The 12,949-nt window shown below is 54.5% G+C and overlaps 1 protein-coding gene across 12 annotated transcripts in view; it reads left to right on the forward strand.

Annotated features, from left to right (window-relative positions):
* Window positions 1-12,949, forward strand: part of COBL (cordon-bleu WH2 repeat protein) — a 259,723-nt gene that overhangs the window by 56,639 nt on the left and 190,135 nt on the right. Inside the window, exon 1 of one of the 12 annotated variants that reach the window (XM_089917918.1) lies at window positions 12,001-12,936. The exons of the other annotated variants lie outside the window; for them this stretch is intronic. The gene's annotated coding sequence lies outside the window, so the exon portion shown is untranslated. Of the gene's footprint in view, window positions 1-12,000; window positions 12,937-12,949 lie in introns of those variants that run through there. 12 annotated transcript variants of the gene reach the window in all.

Consider the following 12,949-nt stretch of genomic DNA (forward strand, 5'->3'; position numbering starts at 1 on the left):
AATATACTCAGCAAATGAATTCACACAGTTCAAGCTTCTTTGTCATCTGTATACATCTTATATAGAACATGGGTTGCAGCTCGCTCTGTTGGGAGGTGGTATTTTTGGCGTCGTCAATTAAAGACAGCATCCGGAACCATGCCATGGTGGTGTTTTTTGGTGGTGTTTCGCTTGGTGTTGAGGACCCTGTCTGGGAGGTGGATGGTGTTTGAAGAAAGCCCAGCTTCCCGTGACTTTGGAGGTGCGTGCATGTATCCTGGTCGCCCTCCTGGGCCGGGCAGGCCCAGCTCTCCGGACGGTTAGCTGTCCACTGGGGAAGAGGAACCAAGGAAGGTGCCCGGCCAGGAAGGGACCAGGCCTGCAGCAGCCTCGCCGGGTGCCGGGTGCAGGAGTGGGGAACACGAGGTCCCCTGGGCCAGTGAACTGGCGGTCGGAGGAGGGAGGGGAACGTTTCCTTTACCAGTGGGAGTGTCAGTGCTTGGTTGCTGTGCTGGGATTAAAATGATTCCCAAAGAAACTGGTGCGTCTGCCGGGAAATAAGCAAAAGCTGTGTGTGAAACGTGCGCTGAGCTTTGAACAAGCCCGTGAATCACTCACACAAATGATGGAGTGTCTTTAGGCCCGTGCTGTGGCCCTGCTTCCAACGTGTCAGCTCCCCCTAGAAGGGAGCCTGGGGGGCTGGGCGTCCAGCAGAGGCTGCCCTGTGCCCAGCCCTGGGAGAGTTTGGTTCAGCAGCCCTTTCCGGGGGTGTGTCCTGTCACACTGTGGAAACACACCCACGCGCGTGCACGCACACACTCACACGGGTAGAGTCCTAGGGAAAAGGCTAGAAGGAGGGCAAACGTCTGGTTATTTCTAAGGAAGTGGGTTGGGGACGGTGAGAGTGGGACAGTTTTGGTGTGTGTGCTGCGCTCTCTGTCATACTGTTTACATTTGTACGACGAGCACATAGTTAAACTTCCAAGAGATCCCGATGATTGCAGCCCCCACGCATTCTGGGTGGTTTGCAGCTCACGTGTGTAATGCTCCCGACCCTGGGAGAGGGGTGACTCCCGCCACCCCCGTCACCCCTACATAGCCTCTGTGAACCCGAGGCCCAGGGTGGTGGAGGTGGAGTGACTCCCAGGCCACCGAGCCAGTGGGCGGGGCAAAACCAGAGACGTTGGCTCCAGGGCCCCCATCACTCTGCTGCTTCTCAGGGTTTGTACCACAAAGGGTCAAAACCATTCACCTTGGGGACAGCTTCCCGCTGGCTCCTCTGCACTCTGCTGGCCTTGCGCCTACATCAGTTTCAGCCATGCTTTGCCCATCTGTCCTCAGTGGGACCAAGCGAACTGTCCGTGCATCCTGGCAGCATCTCCCCGGGCACAGCTGTCCGCACTTGACCTGGGCAGCCCTGGTCCCGTGCTTTCCTGTCGCTCACTCCTGGGGCCTGGTGAACTTGGGCTGCTTCCTGGGCTCTGGACTCCCCTTTGTAGCCGTCACCAGGGCATCCTCTGTGCTGGGCGTCCTGTTGGATGAATCGGTCCACGCAGAGGTGTTAATGTTGGCCTCAGACAAGGCCTTCTGGAGAGGAGGTGCCTCGGAAAGACCCCGGGTGCAGGGTCAGGGCCCAGGGTCGGGGCACAGCCCTCTCCCTGCCGTCAAGGGGGTCAACTGCGGGTGTCACCTCTGTGCACCTGTGCCATGAAGTCCAGTCATCAGTATCTACAAAACGCACTGGCTTAGGTCCTGGCAGGGTTTCAGCCATGTTCAAACCCCAAGTTGATGTTTTTGGTTTGTTTCTGGATCTCAGGAACCTTAAGATCATAAAATTAAAGAGCAGCAAGAGGGTGGCTCTGAAATGTCATTGTGTGATTTCACAGGAGGTGCAGAGGGGGCGTGGCCAGCCTGCACCAGCCTGCACGTGAACGCAGCTGCCCAGTTCACGGCCACTCTAGAACTTTCTGGCACCTTCTCTATACTGTTCATTGTGGAGGGGAATTCATCCAGGGCAGCCTGCGGTATCCCATGAGAGGGAGTCAGGCCCTGAAGGACTACAGGACATGACAGGGAAACCTCATGAGAACCAGCAAATGAGGGCAGTGAGGCTTCAGGGCCTCATTGTTATCTTTCCGAAATGTGTGGAATGAGGAAATATTTATTTTATACGTGACGGTGTGACTGCCAGACTATTGAACCTCTTTCTTTCTCTCCTTGTCATAATGTTACTTTGTCAGGTGTCCAGACTTCCATTTCAGAAGACGTCTAATTTCATACTTATTTTTATGCAACATTATTATTTTTTAAATAGGAAATTAGCTTATTTCTCTGCGTCCTTGAGCAGGAACCAATTACTTAAAATGCCAATCAGAAGTTATGGAAATAGAGCCAAGAAGCTGTGCACCTAAAGTCACTCGGTGATCACAGATGCTTTTGTTCTTTTGTTAATTTGTGGAACCCTTGAACCCACACGGGCACTCCGTGGTTGCGTTGATGGACAAGTGTAGTTCTGAGTGAATGTTGATGGACATTTTCATTTCCAACAAGAAAGACAAAGATGAAACAATGAATGCTGGAATTTCACACTTGCCTCAGTGGTGTGAGACTTCCTTGCTGAATTGGATGGAGTGTGTGAATTCTACCAGAAACTTCCCTTGAACTGTTATGCTATCCACAGTGTAAAGGCTACACACAGAACACCCTTTTGTCTAATAGGCATCATGAAGATTTTCTCCATCATTTTCTTAGTAAGTTTAGACTAGAGGTTGGCAAACTATGGCCAAGGGGCTGGATCCTCTTTTGGGACAGCCTGCAATCTAAGGATGTCTTTGAAATTTTTTAACGAGTTCTGAAAAAAACAAAAGGAGAGTGATATTTTGTGACCCACGAAAGTTATATGAAGTTCTGAGTTCAGTGTCCATAAAGGAAGTTTTATGGGAACACAAGTTATTCATTTCCATGTGGTTCTCAAGCCGGGAGAGCCGTGGAGTAAAGCAATTGCAGCAAAGACCAAACGGCCCGCAGAGACTCAAATATTTACTATCTGGCTGTTTCTGGAGAATGTTTGCTGACCCTGGGTCTGGACCGTCAACAGAGCAGCAAAGGGCACCCCTATCTGTAGCATTTGCCCATTTCCGTGGTGAAGACAAGATAGCATGGCTGTTTCTGAACGCACAGCTGGAGGAGAGGCAGCAGCCACCATCCGCAGTGGCTGCAATTCTGTAAACAACCTCAAGGGCAGAGATGACAGTAAAACAATTAGGGAGCCATAAGGGCTGAGTGTTTCTTGCCCTTGTTTCTAATATAGTTTATTTAATCATAAGCGATAAAATTTAATGTCTAATAGTGAGTGACTGCTGGAGGCAGCCCCCGGGCACCCCTGGGGAGGGGCGCCCCCAGGATGGAGGGAGGCCGGGTGGAGGTGTGGCTCCCTCTGCCTGGGATCCTTCATGGGAGAAGGATTTCCCGGACTGAGGTGGATCTTTAGGGACAAGGCAGAGATGCCCGGGGATGAGAGGGGAGAGTTCTCTGCAGAGGAAAGCGTGGTGGTAAGTGATGGTCCACGGATTCAGGGTCCTGGACTGGAGCCTGGCGGCTGGGGGGCTGGGGGCTGCTGGATGCTCCCCAAACTGGATCCTTGAGTAGGAAACACAGAAAAGACTGGCTGGTGTGTATTTAAAGCCGACATATTCTTTTCCTTTGCTTTAACTTAACAAGATAGCGCATTTCAGTTTGCAGAGAGATATGGCGTGAGTGTGACCCCAGATGGGTGCCCTGGTCCTCTCGCTCTGTCTCTGCAGCTGAGGGTCAGGGCTGATGGATTCTTATCCTCTGGCCGTGTCCGCCTGCCAGCCTCCAGCATTTGCTGGTGTCCTGCTCTTAGGAAAATTGGAAGAAACCGAGCGTTTTTCACCCACCCCCCCACCACCCCGCCCCCCGCAAGGATAAGAAAGCTCCTGGAAAGCTGAGTTGGATGCTGTGCTTTTTTCAGAGCTGGAGGGCAAAGAATGACCCCTGTGTAGGTTACAGCTGTCTGCCCTGGGATGCTGCTTTGAGACTGAAAAGGGACTTTGACATGGAAAGTGAGAAATCCGCCCCCTCTTGTTAGAGGGGCTTTCCCGGGAAGGTGCATGTGCTGAGGGCCTCTTAGAGAAACCCCAGCAAGGGCAGGGTCTTGCCCAGATGGGGACGGGCTTGGGAGGGTGCTGAAGGGAAAGGCCCACGGAGAGGTCCAGCTGTCCCTGCTCCAGAGGAAGGACCCTCACTGCCCGAAACTTGCCAAACGTGAACGTTAGTCACAGGGCTTTCATGTGAGTAAATGTTAGGTGACCTACCTGGGGAGCCAGGGAGGCTCTCAAAGCCGGCTAGTCATGGCTATGTGGACTCTGCCCTCACGGGGGAGGCTGACCCCCGACCTGGGCAGGGAACAGGGCCTGGAGTCCGTCCACTGTCAGCTTCGTGACCACCTGGGTGGGTGGAATTTCTTCCTCCTGCCTCACTCCCATGTGTCTGTGGTCCTGGAGGGGAGTCAGGCAGGAGTCCTGGCAGCCTGAGGTGTCAACAAAGGCACCTGTGACATCAGCCATCCTTTCCTGGGCTGCGCGTTGGGGTCTCAGCAGACTACCCACAGCTTTGAAACAGAAGATGACCCTCAAGCTTCTAGGACTTAAATCCTCCTTGGGGACCATTACCTAAAGCACCCTGTAAATATTGCCCTATTCTAATACATCTTTTGTTTTCTTTGCTAACATGTTAATGTTTCTGAAAGAACGGCAGCTCTTGAAAGTTAATTCTTTTTCCCTAGGTGTCCCGGAATGGGCAAAATACAATGATAATTCTATATGTTTTGGTAATACCACATTCAGATTTCAGAAGCTAGTGACAGAATTGAGGGGATGTACAGCATAATTTGTTACTACAGCCTTTTCTATTCTATAAGTGACAACAATGATAAAGGGACTTAATTGATCTCCATATAGTTTACATGTATTGACATCAGCAAAGCTTAACTGTGAATTCAGCTGAAACATCTTAGCTGAGTTCATTTTTCAGCATTATTGCTAGCTGCATTTTAAGTGGTTTTTGTAAATTTTCAGTGTAACTTTCTGTTGAACATAGTGGGGAACACTGTGGACAGATCGTTGTGAGGATGTAGAGGAGGGTGTAGCTTTGTTCGAAAGCTTTATTTTTCCTATTAACAGGTTAGAATCAAGCTGAAAAGCATATTAAGTTTTAACTTTTAAGAGTCATTAACGAGTGCCAAGCGGCTTCGCTGAGATCTGGGTAAACACTGACGAGGCTGTGGGGATTGGATGGGGGACTCTGGACCCCAGGGAAGGAGAGCTCCGCCGAGCTTTAGGTTACAAAAGACTTCAGGCTCCAGGCACCCAGCTGGACCTTTTGCTTCTTCATTTCGGTTTTGATTTGAAAGGAGCAAAGGGCAAGGAATAGCGGTTGTCGGAACTGGGGGAAGGGGCTCCTCCCTGGACCAGCTCGGAGGCCAGGTGGGCAGCCAGGTATAGCGTTGGTGCCGACCCAGCGTGCGGGACAGGATGAGGTGGTCCCCAGCCCAGCGCATCCCTGGCGGGCTCAGACTTCAAGAGGGAGCCGCTGCCACCCTGAGTCAGGAAGTGAGTCCAGGCTGGGAAGGGGCTTGGGGTTGGGGGGCGGGACTGGTTGCCATGGGGCTGGAGGACGAGACAGGTGCGAGGTGGGCTTGTATCCCCGAGTGCGTCCGTGTGCCAGATGCCTCCGTCACTTTATTTTACGTGCTGTGCCCCTCACTGCGGGGCGTGGGGGGAGGGGAGCTGCCCCTGGTCCTCTTCCCAGGAGAGGCATCTGAGCTGCAGGGGGACAGCTGGTGTGGATCCGACCGGGGACCCAAGCGGCACCCCGCCCCCCACCCCCAGTGCCCACACTGCTTTGTGTGGCGCTGTCTGAACTGAGGCTCGTCTGAGGGGCTGCGAGCTTGCATCTGCTACACGACACGGTGTCAGCTGTCAGTCCCGAGCTGCTTTGTTCGGAAGGGGACAGGTGTCTAGCTTCTTTCAAAGCTTGCTCGCCGGGAGGGCAGTCCCCACCCAGCACCACTGCTCCCCTCCCTGGGGGGGCCCCCTCCAGTCCTCCCCATAAGCCTGCCGACTGCAGCCACTGGCTGAGGTTCTCTGTGCTGCAAGAATTCATCGTCTCTTCCTCTGCACATCTCATAAGATCCTGCTTTCTCTGTCTGTAATCCCCCCACGTCTGAATCCCCCGTTGTATTTTGAGTCCTTTGCAAACAGGAACCGGGTTTTCTCATTTGTAGACCTTCCCACACTCCCTGTGAGGCCTCTGCACCCCACTGGGCAGGAGGGTGAGTCCTGACTGGTCTCTGTGGACGGCCTGGCAGGTTGGAAGTTTGGATTTCAGGAAGCACCCCTTTTCTTCTCTCGGAAGACAAACCGAGCAGACTAGGCCCCGCTTACTTGAAAGAGGTCCTCGCCTGCTGGAGAGGGCAGTTCCTAGTTTGGGGAGACACCCGAGTTTCTGCTAAGTTTCTCCTGTGATGCTTAGAAAGTCAAAGGCTTTTTGTTCAGCCAGACTGACGTGTTCTGGCTTTGGGGTGGGCCTGGGTGGGGAATGGTGGCCGGAAGAGCCCAGAGCAGGGGTAGCTGGGTTGGGGAGGCTGGCCGGCCCCCTACCCTGGCAGGCTCCAGGGGCTGGACCGTCAGGCCTGCCCGTGTTTGGCCGTGACCGACTTCTGTAGTGTGTTCTCCGGTCTCTCTCTTAAAGAGGGGCTCCCACACTGTGGCCCCTCCAACCAGGCTCTGCCCCAGGCCCGTGGTTTGGGAGGCTGGGAGCTGTCCTAGGTGGTGGGCAGAGGGACAGCTTTTCGAGGTCAGACATCAAAGACTCCCTTTCAGGTGCTTGGCTTTGAGTTGAGGGGATGTGATTGCTCCCTGGAAAACACGGACTTGCAGTAAAAATTCTGGTGTCCACCCCAGCTTTTCGATCTGGTGTTTGAGGTGGATGGAGGCTAAAGGTGGGACCAAGACAGATCCCCTCAGAGGTGGGAGGAGGGCGGTGGGCTAGTTCAGCGACGCAAAGGAGGACCTGCCTCCCCACTTCCTTTCCACAAGGGGACGAGACCCCAGAGGCCCCCGTCCAGCGCTGGGTGGATGGGCCATTAGCCCTGGGTTCCACAAGCATGGCGTTTCCCCACCGTCTCTGCTTTGGACCCTGGGTGTCAGGGGGCAGGCCTGGCCCCTCAGCTCTGCACCCGCCAGCGGGTGGTGCAGGCCTGAAGGTGCCAGTTGTGGGGCCTGGGAGGGGCTGATCCAGCAGAGCGTGGAGGCTCCCAGCTCAGCTTTCCCAGCGCAGGGATCGGCCGCGGGGCCCAGGCCCTATTTTGAGAAACAGTTCACAAGGAGGTTATCAAGTGTCACACTTTCAAAGGAGAATTAAAGGCACCCAGCGCTTAGCTCTGAACCCAGGAAAGGTCCCTGTAAGAAACAAACTGACCCCTGACCTCTATTTCTTTTTAAACTTTATCAAAAGTATTTTATTTTTTTACTGTAAGTTAACAGTTTTTGTGGTAATATCTACCCCCTAAATTTCCAAATTTAAGACCAGTCTTAATTGATATGAGCATGATGCCCTTATGTCACTGACATGGGTAATGCCCAGTGGACCTTCTTGGCTTTGTACTGCTCTCTTTCTCACAGTTAAAAATCAAGAAGCTGGCCTCCATTTCTGCCTGTGCTTTCCTGTCTTCATTCTCTGCTGTCTTTACTGAAGGTGTCTTTGAAAATAAAATAATGTCAGCCTAAAGAAAGTGCCATTTCCTTGTATTGTGGGCAGTGAAAATTCTATTTATAACAGCGGCAGACGTAAGATCGCGAGGTGATTACAGTTGAGGTAGCAGGTACACACTTTAGGCGTTTTTATAGCAAATCTGCAGTTTGTCTGCAGGAACCTCCCAATGATAATGAAGGGGTGAAGACTCAGGCCCAGAGATCAGAGCTTCTCTGGGAGACAGACATCAGGCGAGGGGCATCGGGGACCATGGTTGGGTGAGTTAGTGGACTCCAGTGAAGGGAGTCGGGTTCGTTTTCCCGAGAAATTCTCAGGGCTCTATTCCGTCCCAATCAGTTAGTAGCTGTGCTGAAAGCTGGCTCATCGGATTTCACTGCTTTTCAGTTATTTACAAAAGTAAGTAGAAACGGAGCAGTCGTATCAGCAAGCCAAGGGATGCATTTCAGAGCGTGTGGCGTCCCAGCTAGCTTCTTGCTCTGCCTTTTTTATCTCGGGATTCCTACTCAGTTTCGCTCTTTTTTTTTTTCACACTTTGCCGGGAGGAACTTAATACCGACCTGCTCCTTTTTTTTTCCCACTGAAGGGAAAAAACATAGCCGTATGGCTTGTTGAAAGCCAATCACTGTCTACTTGTGACAGGTGGCGTATTGGTATTTCTTGCCCCTTGCCAGCTCTGTCAGTGAATCGGGAGGAAAACTATAGGTTTTGCCATAGGTCTTTTGAGCTAAAATCAGTGCTAATTTGGCCAGCGTGTGCTTTTGGAGGCTGGTGTGAAACCAAGGGGTTTTCTGTCACGACAGATAATTAGATGTCTGTTGTAACCCCCAAATGTGCTTAAACCATAAAGAGTTTTTTTGTTTTTTGTGGTACGCGGGCCTCTCACTGTTGTGGCCCCTCCCGTTGGGGAGCACAGGCTCCGGACGCGCAGGCTCAGTGGCCATGGCTCACGGGCCCAGCCGCTCCGCGGCATGTGGGATCTTCCCAGACCGGGGCACGAACCCGTGTCCCCTGCATCGGCAGGCGGACTCTCAACCACTGCGCCACCAGGGAAGCCCAAGAGTTTTGTTTTAATTAATGTTTGTCATCGTTTATCCTGCATATCCAGTAACAGAATTGCTGTTTGTATTTATATTCTCAGATAGCTCTTGTGTCATAGACTATTTGCCGTTTCCATAGTGATGTGTTGTATAATTTATCCTGATCATCTCTGTAATTACCTGTTACGTATCACCTTGATCACTGAACTTGCACGCAGCCTACCTGGTAGTTTCACGGGATATGGCTTATAATGGCCAGACAGCCCAGGAAGAAATTTAATAAATATGTAGGAGAAAGTCATAAAAATCTCTGCTGGTTTTATCCTTTGGGAAATAAGAATAGCCGTGCTACCAGACCTCAGGGACACGCTGGGTGGTGCCGGGTTGCTGCTGGGCTCAGCTGTCCAGACCCTCAGTATGGCTCCTCTCCGATCCTTCCAGAACCACATTCAGGTGGGTGTTGGCAAATTCCAAATTCTGCTCTCCAGGAAGAAAATAGGTCTTCATGACGGTCCTTTACTTTCTTTCATTTTTTTTACTGCTCTCCTTCCTTCTCATTTTTGGCCCATTCCCATTTTTGTACGAAGAAAACGATGATGGGGCTTCCCTGGTGGCGCAGTGGTTGAGAGTCCGCCTGCCGATGCAGGAAACACGGGTGCCCCGGTCCGGGAGGATCCCACGTGCCGCAGAGCGGCTGGGCCCGTGAGCCATGGCCGCTGAGCCTGCACGTCCGGAGCCTGTGCTCCGCAACAGGAGAGGCCACAGCAGTGAGAGGCCCGCATACCGCAAAAAAAAAAAAAACGATGATGAGGATGAGGGTGTGCAGCCCGTTTGTGGAACAGGTCGGACCCATGGACATCGTTTGGAATCCATCAGTCAGTGCGTGTCAGGCCTCTGCCATCCTCTCCTCCTGGACTATGTCTCGGGCAGGTCCCATAGCCTCTAGTCTTGTCACCCACCAGAACGGTCTCATTTGTCAGATGTTAAGAAATGCAGTTCCGTAGCCCCTCACCCTGGCCTCCCCACTCACCATGGCACCACTGGGGAGGCCGCTGCCCCGTCCACTGTCAGGCTCCTCTTCGGGCCCCTGGGTGCTGCCCCATGGCCTGGGTGCGGGGCAGACAGTAGAGGAAGAAGCCGGCACTTGTCCCTCCTGGGTGCTCTGTGCTCTTCCCTTGCTGCCCGGTCAGTGCACCCTTGGGTGCAGCAGGCACCCTGCTGCCCTGTCCTCCTGTGGGGTTCATCTGTGAGTGTCCAGGAACTTTGGCCCTTCAGCTCCTGCTTCGTGGGCCCCGCAGCCTTTTCAGCCTCAGCCCTGGTGGGCAGCCTCCACGTCCAGGTTCCTCCCAGGCCTCTGGGGGGTCGAGCCCTGCAGCATCCACCTGCCTCAGGAACTGGGAGTCCAGTCCGTAGGCTCCGACCAGTGGGCCGGCAGATTGCCCATCATTGACCCTCTCTGTCACCTGCTGACCTGGCAGCTCCGGCCAGCCTCCCTCCCAATCTCGTGAGGCAGCAAACAGGCATCATTTTTGGTTCCTGAACTTCCCCAGCCCCAGGGACACGCATCCCAGCGCTCCCAGGCAGCCCCAGGTCTGCAATCCTGCAGCTCCACGCGTGTCGGCCCCCAGCCCAGCCCTGTGTGTGGCTCTGTGGTTTGAGGCGGGGTAGCCAAATGCCAGATGGTGGGGAGTGGGTAGGGCGCAGTGATGTCCCACTAGCCTGCCACGCTGGCGATAGAGACCCTTCGTTTCCTGGTGACATCTCTCTTCTCTGTGGAGGGGGGATGGGCAGCAGGTGGGATTTCCTCTGTGCCAGGACCTGCAGGGGGACCAGAGGATGGGATCCTCGTCCCGGTGTGAGGCATCGTGGTGGTGTGAGATCGGGAGGGTCCCATTCCACCCTGCACTATGATGGTTACCAGCTGGGGGCGCAGACAGCAGGCCCTGAGCTCGGGCCTGTAGAGAGTGAGTCACTGCATCTTTATATGAGCCCGTTATTGGAGGAGGAGATGGACGCTGCATACCCTGTGCAAGGTCACGTGGTGAGCGGTGATGCTGAGATGTGAGCCTGGGTGCTGTCACCCTCTCCCTGTCATTCCTTTGGGGTCCTCTCTCCCACTCACCCCTTCGGCTCCCACCCCCACCCTGGCCACGGGCATGGTTGAGTCCTGTGACTCTCCTTCTCAACCTCACTCGTGCACTCTCCAGTGAGGGACTCACGCATGGGACGGCCTGGGTGGGGAACCTCAGCCTGTGTGCAGAGCACCAAGGTTCAGGTAAGCCCAGTGAGGGTGACCTGGGGGCGTGGCAGAAACAGTGCTGAGATGGAGGCATCGCAGGTGGAGAAGTCTGGGGTTAACCCAGCAGGCAGTGGGGACCGCTGAGGGCTTTGCACCAGGAGGGTGGTTGGAAGGAGCTGTCCTTGAGGAAGGCTCCTCTCAGCCTGTGGGGATGGGACTCAAGGTGTGCAGGGCAGGTGAAGGAGGAGATTCCTTAGTGTCTACGGTAAGAGTCCCCGAGAGAGGACAGTGACCTGAGTAAGGATGCAGCAGGAGGAGACAGGCTGAGGCTGGCCAAGAGGGAGCTTGGCACAGCCTTTGGGGGAGTAGAAGGAGGAGAGGAGGGGGAGGGGAGGGGGAGAAGAGGAAGAAGGAGGGGAGGAGGGGGAGGAGAGGAGGGGGAGGAGAGGAAGAAGGAGGGGAGGAGGGGGAGGGGAGGAGGGGGAAGGAGGAGGGGAGGAGAGGAAGAAGGAGGAGAGGAGGGGGGAGAGGAAGAAGGAGGAGAGGAGAGGGGAGAGGAGGGGGGAGGAGGGGGAGGGGAGGAGGGGGAGGGAGGAGGGGAGGAGAGGAAGAAGGAGGAGAGGAGGGGGGAGAGGAAGAAGGAGGAGAGGAGGGGGCAGAGGAGAGGAGGGGGAGGAGAGAAGAAGGAGGAGAGGAGGGGGGAGGGGGAGGGGAGGAGGGGGCGGGGAGGAAGAAGGAGGAGAGGAGGGGGAGAGGAGGGGAGGAGAGAAGAAGGAGGAGAGGAGGGGGAGGGGGAGGAGAGGAGGGGGAGGAGAGGAGGGAGAGGGGAGGAAGAAGGAGGAGAGGAGGGGGAGGAGAGGAAGAAGGAGGGGAGGAGGGGAGGAGAGGAGAGGAGGGGGAGAGGAGGGGGAGGAGATGACAATGCAGTAGAAGATAATGAAGCACTAACCTAAAAGGAGAGGTGGCAGAGAAAGTGTTGCCTGGAGGGGCTCTTTGTCGGGCTTCTAATGTCTAGAAGCCAGCAGATTTGAACAGTCTCTGGAGGTGGTGGGTGTGAGATGGTGGCAGGTGTGGATGTGGCCTCACTGCAGTGCGGAAGCTCGGCGGACACTGGCGTCTCACTGGGGGGCTCCTGGGGGCGGCACACTCCTTGCTTCCTTGGGGCTGTGCTGCACTGGCTGTGCCTCCCCTTGCGGGGAAGGAAGTCGACCAGAACAATGGGGGCTGCTGGCTGGAGGCAGGAAGCTCAGGTGACTTTGCAGCTCAGGCAGAGCTGACTGTGGGGTCCCGAAGCGGGAGGGTGTTGTCCTGGCAGCCAGATCCCTCCATCCAAGCCCACTGCCCCCTCACTGGGACCCTTGGGCGCTGCGGCCTCGTGGCGCGTCTGCCACCTTATCTGTTTGGCAGCTCGTTTGTGATCCTGGGACAGTGATATTTGGTAGAAACTGAATATGGCCTTCAAGCCTGAGAAGCCTCACTACCACATGGAGTGTGGCTGCAGGAACACAGCGAGCTTCTGATGACATATCTTTTGGGGGGAAGAAAAGAAAAAGAAAGACTCTTCATCCAAAGAAGGTGCTGAATCGTGCCTGGGACATGGCAAGGCTTGCTTTAGGCAGAGTCAACAAATGCTTGGTTGCACAAGGTTGGTGAGCCACGGTGAAGGTCTGACTTGTGTCTCAAAGAATAATTACACTTCTCCCCGAAGTGGACACCTGCGATGTCCATGCCGGCAACTCCGAGAAGGTGGTGGGCGTGCTTTGTCAGAAAGAAGCGGGTAGCTGCCAGGCATCCTTGCTGAAGACACAGCTCTGCTCTTCCTCCCAGATCGTTCAGTCCTTTTCAGTTTGTTTTCTGGATTAGAAGGTTCAAGCCTTGGACCAGGTGAGCCAAGGCA

Source organism: Delphinapterus leucas, chromosome 9, assembly GCF_059928025.1.
Source record: "Delphinapterus leucas isolate spDelLeu-1000000601 "Yukka" chromosome 9, BTC_Dleu_Yukka2, whole genome shotgun sequence".
NCBI classification, from domain to species: Eukaryota; Metazoa; Chordata; class Mammalia; order Artiodactyla; family Monodontidae; genus Delphinapterus; species Delphinapterus leucas.